The 15,013-nt window shown below is 33.6% G+C and overlaps 1 protein-coding gene and 1 long non-coding RNA gene across 2 annotated transcripts in view; one reads left to right on the top strand and one right to left on the bottom strand.

Annotated features, from left to right (window-relative positions):
* The window catches only part of LOC123653495 (serine/threonine-protein kinase tousled-like 2), a 71,068-nt gene that overhangs the window by 29,507 nt on the left and 26,548 nt on the right, over positions 1-15,013 (top strand). The gene's annotated exons all lie outside the window — the stretch shown is intronic.
* LOC123653497 lies at positions 1,087-6,426 on the bottom strand. Its single transcript, XR_006743113.1, has 2 exons — positions 6,362-6,426; positions 1,087-1,172 (listed from the first exon to the last, which is right to left on the bottom strand). It is a non-coding gene; the product is annotated as an uncharacterized LOC123653497 (long non-coding RNA).

Genomic DNA, 15,013 nt, shown 5'->3' with positions numbered 1-15,013 from the left:
TTTAGATACAAATATAGTTTTAAATGTTTATATTACTACACTAGCTACCCGATGGACTTTGGTCTTCGTAATCGTTATATTATTTTCTTAATTTTTTATTCCGTAAAAACCGTCTACAAAGTATTAGAAAACTTCAAAAATTTCGGCTAGGATTGGTCTAGCCGTTCTAAAGTTTATCGTCTATTAACACATTTAGCGATACATTTTCATATATACAAATTACTGACATTTAGTAATAGATATCATAAAACGAAGTATTAAATATACGTACAATATTAGGTCGCAAGTATACCTACCTACACTTAAATCAGAAAATTTAATATTGTGATGATAGTTAACGCTTGTTGAATCATCGAATGTAAAAACAAAATTTTTACATCTTTCACGAACAGGTTTAAATCGTTTATTTATTTACCCTTTGCGCCAAAGTATCATCAAAACCGGTTCAACAGTTTCTCAGATGTGGATAAAAAATTGCACGTACAGGTCCAGTTTCTTCAAGGTTTCATCGAGATTTTTACTGTCTTTAGTGACAGAATATCTGAGTTGTCACTAGGGTGGGCCATTTATGTTCCTAGTGATGGAACAGTATTAAGAGTATTTACAGAAAAAGAAACTCAATGACCTACTATGTTAAAAAAATGTGTTGTGAATTATTATTTTATTGGTAGACTTCGCGGTATCACTTGCGTTTTAATTATTATGATTAATTTTAATGAATGATAATTATGAATAAATAGGAAAATCTAAACAAAATAATATTTTGGGCTATATACATAAATTTTCAATAGGAACGGTGGTACCTTATGTGCGCGTTTAAATGTGTCAAAAATGTTACAATTTGTGCAAATAAATAATATACAGCGTGATTAAGTTTTTTTTAGGAGATGTGTATATTATAGCCCTTATTGATAGAAACTTTTAAGTAGCAAACTGTATTAGGCTTAGTGACATTAACCATTGTTGAATTATGAAATCGTTTCTAGATATCGATTTATTATTGCCCGAAACCCGAATTCTTTTCCTTAAATAAAAATAATGAGCAGTTAATATATAAGGTATTTCTTTAAAAATAAACTAATTGCGTTGCCGTGAAAATAAAGTTTTTATTTCGTTAAATTTTAATTTACATTGTAAAAAAATCACTTAAATCTATAGATAGACACTCTCACCTGAAAATAAAGAAACGACGATTTATTATTATACGTCTTCATCAGCCATCATTTTTTTATAGTTTTATTATTTTTCATGTCATTTGACAATGACACTTCAAATTGCTATGCTAAATTAAAATTTTTAAAAAGAGGATACTCTTTATATATAAATATATTACTCATTTTTATATTATTTTGTATAGTGCTAGCCGTCCTATTCTATGAATCACGTCGTGGTGTTTTTATATTTTTTTTATTTAGTGAATGACCTTCGTCGACAAAAGAGTTAATAAAAGTAAAAAAAAGAAATTGAAATCGGTCACGAAATTCTCGATATAAAAGTGAGCATGAAAACAAAACTTATTATTTTTCATGACACTCAAATCCTTATTACATAACGGTGATGATGTTAGAAAAGATTACTGAGTACTTAATTACAAGACAAAAATTATATTGAGTTAAGAAGTATGTAGGTATAGTAATTTTTTTCGTTATGTCTTTAACTTCAACCTGCATCTCAGTATTATCTGTTTATTATTGCCATGCTATAAATATTCGTTACCAATCATTTGCTTAAAATTTAACCGACAGACATTGACACTTAATTAAAACGCAATATCCATCTGAATATTGATTAACAAATTAAATTTATTTTTAGACAAAAACTAAATATTTCGACTGTTTGTTTTAGCTGTATTTAATTGATAATCTCGATTTTGGTAATGTTTTTAGCCTTGAATTTGTGTGATAAAACTAAAATTATTTCTACAGACGACTATTGATAGTCATAATTGCTTTAGGATTTATTATTCGATATCAACATTCTTGCTATAATAATATATAAACGTAATTTCATGTAAACACGAAAAAATCACAAGCAGTTCATTAATTAAGACATTCCTGGTAATTGTTTAACACTATTTTTTTTCTGATGTTATCACACCAATACAATGTGTGTTATTTACGATAATTTCAAGGAGATAAGATTTTAATAAATCATATCTTAATTGTTATTTTTAATAGATATGTTTACTTTTTAAATCTGAAGAGGTGCTTGCTACTCAGTTTGTTTTTGTAAAGCAAGGTAAATTAACTTCACTTAATGTTATTTTTTTTATTTGGTAGAAATTTAATCGCGATGTGTTTTGATACTTTAGAAAAGGCTTTTGTTTATTTTTTTATTTTTTATTATATTTAGGGTAAACCAATATTCTTTTAGTTACTAATAATACTCCTATTTTTTATATTTATACTCGTATGAAAGAGGAAAGTAAATGAAACATATGAATCGATGATTTCTAAAAGGGCACTTGTCACACTGTATTCTCTAGGTTAAAATTTTACAGGAGACACAAAAAACATTATATTTTTTTAAATACATAGAAGAGGATAATAGTTTTCGCACATGAGATAGAATACTTATAATCCTAAAACTGTCTGAAAAAAAAATTCATTTTGATAAATAGTTTTTGAGAAATATGTATTACAAAATCAAGGACAAGTGTCCTTTTTGAAATAAACGTGACATTGTGCCCTTTTAACAACTAACACTATTATTTTCATACAAAAATTAATTTAAAATAAAACAACAGTTAATCACCGAATTAAATTTTTATTACATTATTCCACTGACCAATCATAAATAGCACCCCAAAATTCCATTGCTTCATCTGGAATGTAATCTTTAAGCTTTTTTAGATCATCCATTTTATTCTTTTTTATTGGTACAGTTTCAGAATACAGTTTTTCTGTTGGTAATTGAAGATCAGGTACATTGGTTTTTCTTAAGATAAATTGAAATGATATAAAACCATTAATAAATTCTTTAACTGTCACACAATGGGGCTCATCAGAATTAAAATTAAATTCATGATACTTGGAAATGCTAAACTTTTCTTTAATTTGACCAGGCAAAGTATTGTTTGCCACTTTAGTTTTATAAAAGAATTTTTGATACCAACTTTGAAAATTAAAAATGTCATTTTGACTCATTAAATATACAATAAATTTTTCATGAATATTAGAGCATTCTAATTTTATTTTTTCAACATAATCATTTATTGTGTAGATTCTGTCAATAGTTTTAAGCTTTCTTTTTATTATACCAAATCCACGATCACAGGGCAAAAAGGAGTGGCCCCGGATCGGAAAGTATAAATTAATTTTTTTGAAAACCTTTGTTTCAACCAGAGCCATCATGAACCTTATCATTGAATGATTTACAGCACAGTTATCGCAAAAAAGGTTTAGTTCATCATAGTCTTGGTCCAAAAAAAGAGGGAAAATTATGTGACATCTGACATGACAGAACACAGACAAGACAGTCGAATGAAACCACAGATTAGTAGTTACAAGGGCACTTGTCCATGGACAAGTGCCTTTTTAGTTCTAAACAAATATTTTGTTCGCGTACCAACCTAAGGAAAAAGAAGTGACATGTGACTTTTTTACACAAAATGAAAGAAAACATTGTCTCCAATAGATTCCATTAAAAAAAAAATGCCTTCGAGACGGACAAGTGCCCTTTTAGAAATCAATGATTCATATATTGCAGAAATCGTCAACTGCATCCAGTCCAATCTGTCTATACTGTCTATCGTTTTAGTGTACTATGCTGTCTGTAGATGAAAACGCTTCAGAAAAACTTGTAAAAATTTGACAGTTGCAACGAAAAACGTTGCGTGTGTGTAGTGTCTTAAAATTAAATTTTTAGTTACTTCGAGTAATATTAGTAATACTATTTATTCTTCTTTATAGATTATATACATAGTCTTCTCCTAAATATTGTTATAAAGAAAAAAACATTTTTTCTATTGCACGTAACATTTATTACTATTACAATGTGCTACTTTAAGAAATTAATATCAAACCATTAAAAATATATAAAGCTTATTCGAGGTGGTCTCCATTGGCTGCAATACAGTCCTTTAATCGTTGAGACCAGTTATCAATAGAAGCACGCACTCTTTCCATGGGTTTCCATGGGTTTCTTCACTGCCAATTGTATGGATTGTTTTAATGACTCCAAATTATTATGGCATTTAGAGTGAGCCATACTCTCTAAAACTGACCATAAATCATAATTCAGCGGATTAAGATCGGGACTAGATGACGGAACTTGATGGAATCTTGATGGAACCACCTTGATCCTGACTATAATCGTCCCAATTTTTTTGGGGAACAAATCAATGTTAGATTTCAAACAATGAATTTTCAAACACATAAATTTGTTTAGGCATTTAACATTTCTTGGACAACATTTTTGTATTAGGGATCTAAAAAATATTCTCTGGGAACGTTAAAAACACATTTTTAAAGTATTGACTTTATCGAGATCTATCAGTCGGATTGTTTTTTTTATTTTTTATTTCAACTTCAAATTTAGTTCTAATACGTCAATTCGTTTTTTTTTTTAATGACAATTTCTTGCTCTATCATATCCATTCAAAAATATAACTCGAAAATTTTGTTTACCCTTGCTATAAAATGAATGAAAATGCTATAAAGTTATTTAAGATACGTAAACTCATTTAGTCAGTCAGTCAGCTCAGCCTATTGGAGTCCACTGCTGGACATAGGCCTCCCCAAGTTCGCGCCAAACATCCCGGTTTTCCGCAATCCTCATCCAGCTTACACCGGCAATCTTACGTAGATCGTCGGTCCAACGGGCCGGAGGACTTCCCACACTGCGTTTGTCAAGCCGCGGTCTACACTCCAGGACCCGTCTGCTCCAACGACCATCGGTCCTGCGACACAGATGGCCAGCCAACTGCCACTTCAACTTGCTAATTCTGTCGGCTATGTTGGTTACTTTCGTTCTCTCGCGGACAGTCTCATTTCTAATCCTATCTTTGAGAGAAACCCCAAACATAGCCCGTTCCATTGCACGTTGAGCGACTTTAAACTTGTGGACCAGTCCCTTCGTCAGTGTCCACGTCTCGGCTCCGTATGTTACACAGGCAGGACGCATTACTCGAAGACTTTTGTCTTCAAGCATTGTGGAATCTTCGAAGTGAAGACTCGATGAAGCCTGCCAAACGCTGCCCAGCCCAATCAATATGATATAAATATATGATAAAATAAACTATGTATGAAAAGTTTACTTCAATATATCCCAATAAAAAAATGTAACCTTGGACATTAAAAAAAAGTTTATAATTGTAATAAGGAGGTCAAAATTTAGGTACAAATTTTATATAAAATTCCCCAAAAAACTTTTTCATCGCAGATCTGTGTAAGTGTGCTATTGTTATTAATTGAAATACACTTAAAAAGATTTCATAAGGAGCCGTCTATTAACCGTGATTTTTTTTGCATTTTTACTACTTCCCACACCCTTGGTGGTTACGTGGCGAGGTTTAAGACTAAGAGCTTAGTTTGGAGAGAGCATCCAAAAGGTAACGTGTATTTTCAGTACCTACAAAGAATCTTGAAATTTTTAGAATATTGTCTTTAAATACAGGTATAACGTGTAATCTAATTTTATTATGAAATTAAGGACCATGATAAACATGTCTAGAAAGAAAGGTTGCAGGGTGTTTTTGACTGGCATGACAATAATATTAAAGGAATGGTCATCATGCGGAATCATATATTGTACTAGTACATGAACGTATTTAATGTATATTGTCCTTGGAGCACGGATTAGCAACTTTCTTCAGCATTTCTTCGTCAAGGTCACAGCTACACTCCGCTTTTCACGTTTAAAATCCGCGCGTTTGACGAAAAAATAAATACGTGATATCCTACAACACCCCCTTCCCCCGTTGTGATATTTCGTGATTTTTTGTGCCCAAGAGCCTCACGTGATTAATGGAGGGCTCCTAACTTTCAACATGTTATTTACGAACCGAATCCTCAATGTTATAAAATGTTACAAGTAATAGGAAAAGTGGCTTATTGTACCTATATGACTTCGTTTAGAATTTTAATTGCTTCATCTTTTTGCATTCTTCGGTTATTTAATTTGTGAAAATGATTAGAAAAGGTATTTTAGTAAAGAATCGAGTTGACATCGGCTAAAAATATTTAAAACGTCCGTCGTAACGTTGGGCGAATTCGACAGTCTATTCGTTGTAGGCTGTAGAGGCTATGCGGTAGGCGGTGCGAGGGGGGAGGGAGTCACAGAGGATGGAGGTGAGATCATAGTGGCGAGTGGCCCGGGGAGGCGATCAATATGTACATTGAACATACATATACATACATACCTATATAAATAACGGTACCTAACTTCTCCCAACTCACTGTCTGCTCCAGATACTGCGCCAAAACCCCGTCCTCCCCACCCTTCATGCCATTTCACCGATTCTTTTTTATAATTATAATTTTGACATAACTTGATAATCATTGCTGAAAGAGATAAAATAAAATCCTAAGTAAATTTAAGAATTGTTATTATTATTTATTAAACGAATTTACCCATAGATGATGTTTCTAATAGCTTAATTCAATCTTAATAACTTGGTCATAATATTAAAAATCTAAGTAATCTTACTAATCTGTGTTAATAATGTGAAGAATGTGAAACGGTAAAACGGTCAATTGCCAACGACAATTGATCTTATAATTAATAAACAAAAAGCTTGCTGTAACTATACTAGTGGTAAACGTTTATTATATGAGCCTTCCAGAGTTATGACTGATATAGAAACTACAATTTTCTAATATCAATAAAATATAACGTAAACGTTAGGTCTACTATAACTCTTGAGTTTAAATAAAAAGATATTTAAATTATCTTTTTATAAATATGTTTATTTGTATTTCATTAATAAAATTTGTTTATTAATTATATTGTTCATTGTATTATTTTTAAAAAGAAAAGCTAACACAATCTTGGTAAATAGCTCTCGCTCTTTTAGTGCATATTCACGTTTCACATTACAATATTTATAGTTAATGACGAATCTTGATGGTTTTAAATTGTAATAAAAACAAGTTTTGCATTTTAAAACAAATCTACAAGCTATTTTTTTTTAATTTACTGGTACATACGTCGCAGCTTCTATCGCTACCTTAAATATCCATTGCAAAAGGCTAGTCCTTTCATTGAACCACGCCGTTCCACTACTCGCTTAGTTTTGCAGTTGAGTCATTATGACAATCAAATCGTTAAACCACTACGGTTGTACTAAAAGCTATCGTAACGATGAATTGGTATGTTTCTTCGCAACGATGTCGAATTTTTGTTCTATTATAAAATAATTGTGTTTGCTCGCAAACGAAAAAAAAACCGACTTCAATTACATCGACGAGTATACGACGTAGATCGACGAAAAAATAGTCAAGTAACTACGCGTTATCAAAGATTACTCAAAAAGTAGTTATCAGATCTCGATAAAATTTATATGTGACCACATGATAAACATCAGCTTTCGATTAAATTAAAAAATATCAAAATTGGTACACCCAGTAAAAAGTTAATGCGGATTTTCGAGAGTTCCCTCGATTTCTCTGGGATCCCATCATAAGATCCTGGTTTCCTTATCATGGTACCAAACTAGGGATATCTCCTTTCTAACACAAAAAGAATTATCAAAATCGGTACATCCAGTAGAACGTTATGCGGTATAATACAACGTAGGTCGACGAAAAAAGCGTTAAGTAAAAACGCATTATTAGATATAATTCGAAAAGTAGTTGTTAGATCTCAAATAAATTTAAATGGGACCAATTGGCACACACTACCTTTCGATTAAAAAATAATTTGTCGAAATCGGTCCACACGGTCAAAAGTTCTGATGTAACATACATTAAAAAAAAATACAGTCGAATTGAGAACCTCCTCCTTTTTTGGAAGTCGGTTAAAAAATATATCAACAGAATGATATTTTATGTTGTCAATAAATTACTGAAGTCATATTTCATTTCAATATTATTTGGTATGATCTTATTTGAATAAAATAAAATTTGATTGGATAGCCGACTCGCTTGGCGCTTCCTGAAAAGTCTAATAATAAATAAAAAAACATGTAGAGTCGTAGATGCATACATATTTTTCGTTGACAAATGATGTTTTATAACATGTCATTATTGTATGTAACTTATAAATAGAAAGGATAAATAATTAAAAACTCGGTCCAGTAATTAATTTACGCAAAGATGAACAAGATTTAAAATTGACATTCAATTATTCAACCGAGCTTCGTCTAGTTGTACTGTTGGACGTTGTATTCAGGTACTCGATATTTGTGCGGGTGTTTGAATGGATTTATTTAATAAATTGGACTTTCCGTCCAATGGGAAGGCTGTTTCAAGCAGTTGGTTACGTGATATATACGTACGTTACATTATAGTACGTTCTTACGTGAAGATTTATGAACGGTTCAGATTACACCGTACGTCAGTCAGGTCGGGTGCCTCAGACGGGCACAGTTATGCATCAAGATTCACAACATTTCTCTATGGCTAGGTAGATATCCCGAGCTGTGTTCTGTCTGATATTAAGTATGAAATCTATCAAAAACAAAAAAGATTTTATTATGTAACTTTCTCTGGTTCGGTCTGATTTCAGACACAAAAGTTACACATTATTAAATATACTGTACACATAGATATATCTACGAACATCACCACCAGTACCTACAGTGTAATGTGCATCACCCGTTTAGGTGCTAGAAGAGTATTATGTTCCTTACCAATAGGTATATATTTCTGAAAAAAACTGTATTTGTAAACGCCAGATTCTTTACTTGTACTTGTTACATTTTCTAACATGAGTAGTTAATTATATTTTTTATATGATAGATAAATTTACAGATTTTTATTTTGGCACGGTAGGTATATATATGATTGTAACTACTAGGCACCATGTCTTCATTGTAATGTTCTCTACGCTATAATTTATTTAAAAAAGATATCTTAATGTTTAAAATATAATAATAGTTTTAAATTATCGTTTTACTGGTGAGTACCTAATATAGCGTTCTATAAATAATTTTAAAATAAATAATTATGTTTTAAAAATAGCGAACATAAATCACTTAAAATCTAAAGTACCTATTTATATATTATAACGTATTTTAGCTATTAAATCATATAACAATTTAGTCAGGTCATTTAATATTATTATGTTAATTGACTATTTCGTAATAACAAGTTTTTGAATTTCAGACGATTTCCAAAACATTTCTTCCTCATTCAATTATATTCGAAGTAATTAATAGAGCCATTTTTTCACATTTTCTGAAGTTGGGTATATATCCATACGTTTTAGATAACAATACATATATTTCTTCTTCCGTGTACTTGTCTGGGATTTGATTTGTGACAGCTTAGCATAGAGCGATACATCGTGTGGCCATTAATAATATTTAATCATTTAATATATAAAAATCTCGTGTCGCGATGTTTGTAGTTAAACTCCTCCGAAACGGCTTGACCGATTCTCATGAAATTTTGTGTGCATATTGGTAGGTCTGAGAACCGAACATCTATTTTTCATACCCCTAAGTTATAAGGGGGGGAGGTATTAAAAGGTTAATAACGTAGGTATACGGCAAAACAACGTTTGCGGGGTCAGCTAGTCTTATATAAAATGTCCTTTGCTTTGCAGCATTCGTTATAGAATTTTGACTTTTGAGGTTTAGCGAGTACTGATCAAATACAATTAAAATACAATTCTTACAATAACATATTTTCCGGTATGATAGGTTAAAACATCAGTTTGACGATGCGTTGGCTCAGTGGTCACAGTAACTGGGATTAGCGGTCGCGGGTGCGATTAATACTTTATAGTTCATACAGATGTGTGCGGACCACCGGCACAGGAATCATATCCTGCTGCGGGCAGTTGATTTGAGGCGTTTAATATTATCGTTATCACGAATATATATAAGGTCAACTAAAATACTAATTAATGTGCCTGAAATGATAAATAGTAATGTGAATTTTAAGTACATATTTTTTCTCTTCAATATACATTTAAAAAAAATCCGACGAAGTGTAAGTCTGACTCGCGTACTGAAGGTTCCGTACAAACAAAATTATTAAAATATTTTTATTATATCGCACCTTTAATAAAACAAAGATGTAACTCAAAATTTGTGGATTTGGAGATTTTACAAGAAAACCCGTCTTCGTCGCGTAAAGAATAGGTAGACTTCGACTCCGGCGTTTTAACTATAAGATACAGAGAGATACGCGACTGTTGCTCTCTTTTCTATGAACTGGAACTGACAAGTCAGTTCTTATAAAGTGGCGTGATTCAGAGATGCACCGGCAGTGAGCGGAGATTAAAGTGCTGCCGTTTTGAGTAACATCAAATAATTCGATATTAGATTAAAAGGGATTTAAAATAAAAAGATGATTTTTGTTATACTTCATTCTCTCAGAAAACGCATTTGATAATGATGTGTAACATTTGGATTTACTTCGGTTTTGTTTTAAAAATTGACAAATTTTACAAAGTTAACGCCTAACACTTCAGTTTTATATTGAAATATATGCCTTAGTTGTTGGAGTAATTGGTTAAGTATCACTTTATTGTAATAAATAAGGCTATTTATAAAAGTCTCTTTTGTTTACTTCTTTTTATTATTTAGAATGACGAAAGATAAGTAAAAACTTTCAACATTAATTCCCTTTTCGTGTAAAAGTTAAGAATAACTTGTAACTGTTGTGCTTATTTGTATAGGTTTTGAAAACGGAGTCGTCTTAGAGCTCACAATTTTTGTTAAGTTTCAGCGTATCGAGCGTAAAAGTTATAAGATAAACATAATAGTGTATCATTACAACCTATACAGTCCACTGGACATAGGCCTCCATAAGCTTTCCCCAAAAATAGCGTGAACTTATGTGTTTTGCCCATAGTCACCACGCTGGGTAGGCGGGTTGGTGACCGCAGGGCTGGCTTTGTCGCTCCGAAGACGCTGCTGCCCGTCTTCGGCCTGTGTATTTCAAAGCCAGCAGTTGGATGGTTATCCCGCCACCGGTCGGCTTTTTAAGTAATATAATAATAGTGTAATAAGTTATAATTTTTTTTCATCTGATTACTGTAATAAATGTGAAAGTTTATGAGGATGAAGTATGGATGGATGATTGTTACTCTTTTGTGGCAAAACGACTGAATAGATCATTGTCATTCAACAATGCTGCTATTTTGACGTTAAATAATTATGATTATTATTCATCCTTAAAATATACTACAGTGTTATGAATTATTGTTATTTTAGACTAAAGAAGTTATGCAGGTTGAAGAGGAAAATCAACAAAATACATATATCTCCAGAGGCCAAAAATGTAACTGCAGAGCTGACGAAAATGATGACACCGACTCAATATTTTACTGTCACTTATGAGTTGACGAGAAAAATGACACCTAAATAATACTAGCCATTTACAGTCCTCTAGTTCGTCTTCAAGATCATCTTAATCTAGTTCCGATTCATCTAGCTCATCATCGTCAAGCTCTTCTAGCTCATCTTTATCCAGTTTTTCAAGCTCCAATAGTTCAATGCCTACCCAAAACCCTGCCCCACAAAACATTACAACGGATTGTGAAGAAAAGACGTCTTACACCAATTCACCACAAAATACTGAGCAAAATATGAGCAAATTCAGCTGAGAGAGCGACGAAATTACAATAGTGTGGCCAGTTACAATATTTCTCCAGTATAATACACAGATCTAAGTGACGTCGACCTGAGTGACGACGATGCACTGTAGATTTTAATACGTTGTTTAATAAGCCTGTCAACAGAAGAAATTTTATGTTTGAAAATCAAAGTTCTTCTGACTCTAACTGCAATAATAAACCAAATATTTGTCAGTCAGTTCAGCCTATTGCAATGCACTGCTGGACATAGGCCTCCCCAAGTTCGCGCTAGACATCCCGGTTTTCCGCAATCCTCATCCAGCTTACACCGGCAATCTTAGGTAGATCGTCGGTCCAACGGGCCAGAGGACGTCACACACTGTGTTTGCCAAGACGCGATCTCTTCTCCAGGACGCGTCTGCTCCAACAGCCACCGGTCCTGCGCCACAGATGACCAGCCCACTGCCACTTCAACTTGCTAATTCTGTGGGCTATATCGGTTACTTTCGTTCTCTCGCGGTAGTCTCGTTTCTAATCCTATCTTTGAGGGAAACCCCAAGTATGGCCAGTTCCATTGCACGTTGAGGGACTTTATATTTGTGGACCAGTCCCTTCGTCAGTGTCCATGTCTCGGCTCGGTAATGTTAACACAGGCAGGACGTATTGCTCGAAGATTTTTGTCTTCAAGCATTGCGGAATCTTCGAAGTGAAGACTCGACGAAGCCTGCCAAATGCCGCCCAGCCCTACCGAATTCTCCTATCGGCCTCCTTCTCAAAGTTGTTGCGGCCTAGTTGGATAGTATGGCCTAAGTAAATATAATCCTGAACAACTTAGAGAAGGGTACCATCGACCGATACCTGTCTTGGTATGACTTGGTTGTTAGACATAACTTTCGTTTTGTCCAAGTTCATACAGAGAACGACACGTCGGGAGGACTCGTTTAGACCAGCTAGCATTTGGCCTAACTCATCTAACGTGTCCACAAAGATGACGATATCGTCGGCGAAATGAAGGTGAGATGTATTCACCGTTGACATTGATGCCTTGTTCAAGGTCTTAAAGATATCCTCCAGCGCAGTGGTAAACAGTTTCGGTGATATTACATCTTACTGTGTTACCCCACGCCGCAGGGAAATAGGTCTTGTTCTCTGGTCCTGGACATGAACGGTCATCGTCGTTGCGTCGTACATACATCTCAGTACCACGATATATCGCCAGTCGATATGACATCTCTGCAGAGAGTCCAGGACAGCCCAGGTCTCGACACAGTTGAAGGCTTTCTCGCAGTCCACAAATTCCATACACAGCGGCTGATTATATGTCTCTGTCTTTTGAATAATCTGTCGAACAGTATGGATGTGGTCTACGGTGTTGTAGTCATTTCGAAACCCAACCTGCTCTGGTGGTTGGAATTCGTCGAGTCTTATGGCGAGACGATTCAAATGTGCAGAAAATATTGATTCCGACGGTATTTAACTTAGGGTTTCACCAACCAAAAAAAGGTCAGTGTGATATATGTGTATCATAATTATGATAATTCAAACAATATAAGAAAGAAGAGACTGCTGATTTTTATACTATTTACTAGCTGACCCCGCAAACGTTGTTTTGCCATATATGATAACTTAGGGGTATAAAAAATAGATGTTGCTCGATTCTCAGACCTACCCGATATGCACACAAAATTTCGTGTGAATCGGTCTAGCCGTTTCGGAGGAGTTTAACCACAAACACCGCGACACGAGAATTTTATATATTAGATTATTTGTGGTTAGTAATTATTTGTGATTTTAGGAGATATTTACTAGAGACTCATCATCATCATTACAGCCTATACAGTCCACTGCTGGACATAGGCCTCCACAAGTTTACGCCAAAAATAGCGTGAACTCATGTGTTTTGCCCATAGTCACCACGCTGGGCAGGCGGGTTGGTGACCGCACTACTGGCTTTGTCGCACCGAAGACGCTGCTGCCCGTCTTCGGCCTGTGTATTTCAAAGCCAGCAGTTGGGTGGTTATCCCGCCACCGGTCGGCTTTTTAAGTTCCAAGGTGGTAGTGGAACTGTGTTATCCCTTAGTCGCCTCTTACGACACCCACGGGAAGAGAGGGGGTGGCTATATTCTTTGGTACCGTAGCCACACAGTACCCGTAGCCACACAGTACCCGTAGCCACACAGTACCCGTAGCCACACAGTACTAGAGACTAATTGTACCTAATTTTTATAATAGTGTATAGTTTTTGTTTTGTTTAAAAAACAATATTTGTAGCCATAAAGAGATATATAAATATCGGATGATTAATAAAAATTTGTTTAATTTAAAAAAAAGGTGATAAATTTCAGTTTTCGTTTTATAAAAAAATGATGCATTAGTACATACAACATCATAATTACAATTAAATAATCATAAAACGAAACATTGTGATTTATTTTTAAAACTTTTTGTTATGTTTTAATACTAAAGAGAATTTTTTTGAAATACTACCTAAAATATTAAGTAATTTTTGGCATAAAGAGATTTAAGTCGGAACTTTTTTTTCATCTCCATTTTACAGCTATTATAGATTTTAACACAGTTGTTTTTCTATTATTCTATTAATCTCTGTACTTTAAACTACTGATATCAATAATAAAAGTCATTAAAAGCATTACAAATAATTGGTAATTTTTAATCAAACACAATGCGGAAAAAGTGCTAAACTTCAATCGCCAATTCCCACAAATTGCGATTTTTGAGTTACATCTTTGTTTTATTAAGGGTGCGATATGATGTAACTAAAATCTATGCTTTTCGTAATTTTTCCTTTATCTGTGCTATGAGACGTTGCCTCGTGTCAAATTTCAAGATTCTGAGTTCACTGGAAGTACCCTGGTAGGTTTTGATCCCTTTGCGAGTGTCGAATATTGGCAGCATAAACTGCTGTATTTTTTGATTGCGCTGGCTTACGAGTTTGATTTTTTCACAGCTCCAAGGGACAGTAAAACTGAGTATTTGATATGAATTGTAGCTTGATATCTCCACGTGTTCCTGAAAAAAGTGTTTTGACAGACAGACGTACACCAAGTGATCCTATAAGGGTTCCATTTTTTCCTTTTGAAGTACGGGACCTTAAAAACAGTAAAAGAACCAGATACCAGTTTGTTCAAAGACTAACGTACCTACTAGCTTTATCATAATTTTTATAGATTTTTGTAGATATCTTTGTGTAAGATAAGGCAAGGCTATAACTTTGTAATACACAAACATTCGCAAAGTTATATGTAGATAATACCTGTCATATTTAAAACTCCACTCACTTTTCAATCCTTATCTTATACGTAAA

This window comes from Melitaea cinxia, chromosome 5 (genome assembly GCF_905220565.1).
Source record: "Melitaea cinxia chromosome 5, ilMelCinx1.1, whole genome shotgun sequence".
Taxonomy (NCBI): domain Eukaryota; kingdom Metazoa; phylum Arthropoda; class Insecta; order Lepidoptera; family Nymphalidae; genus Melitaea; species Melitaea cinxia.
The sequence above is the reverse complement of the archived record's forward strand: the minus strand, read 5'-3'. Positions and strand labels throughout refer to the sequence as shown.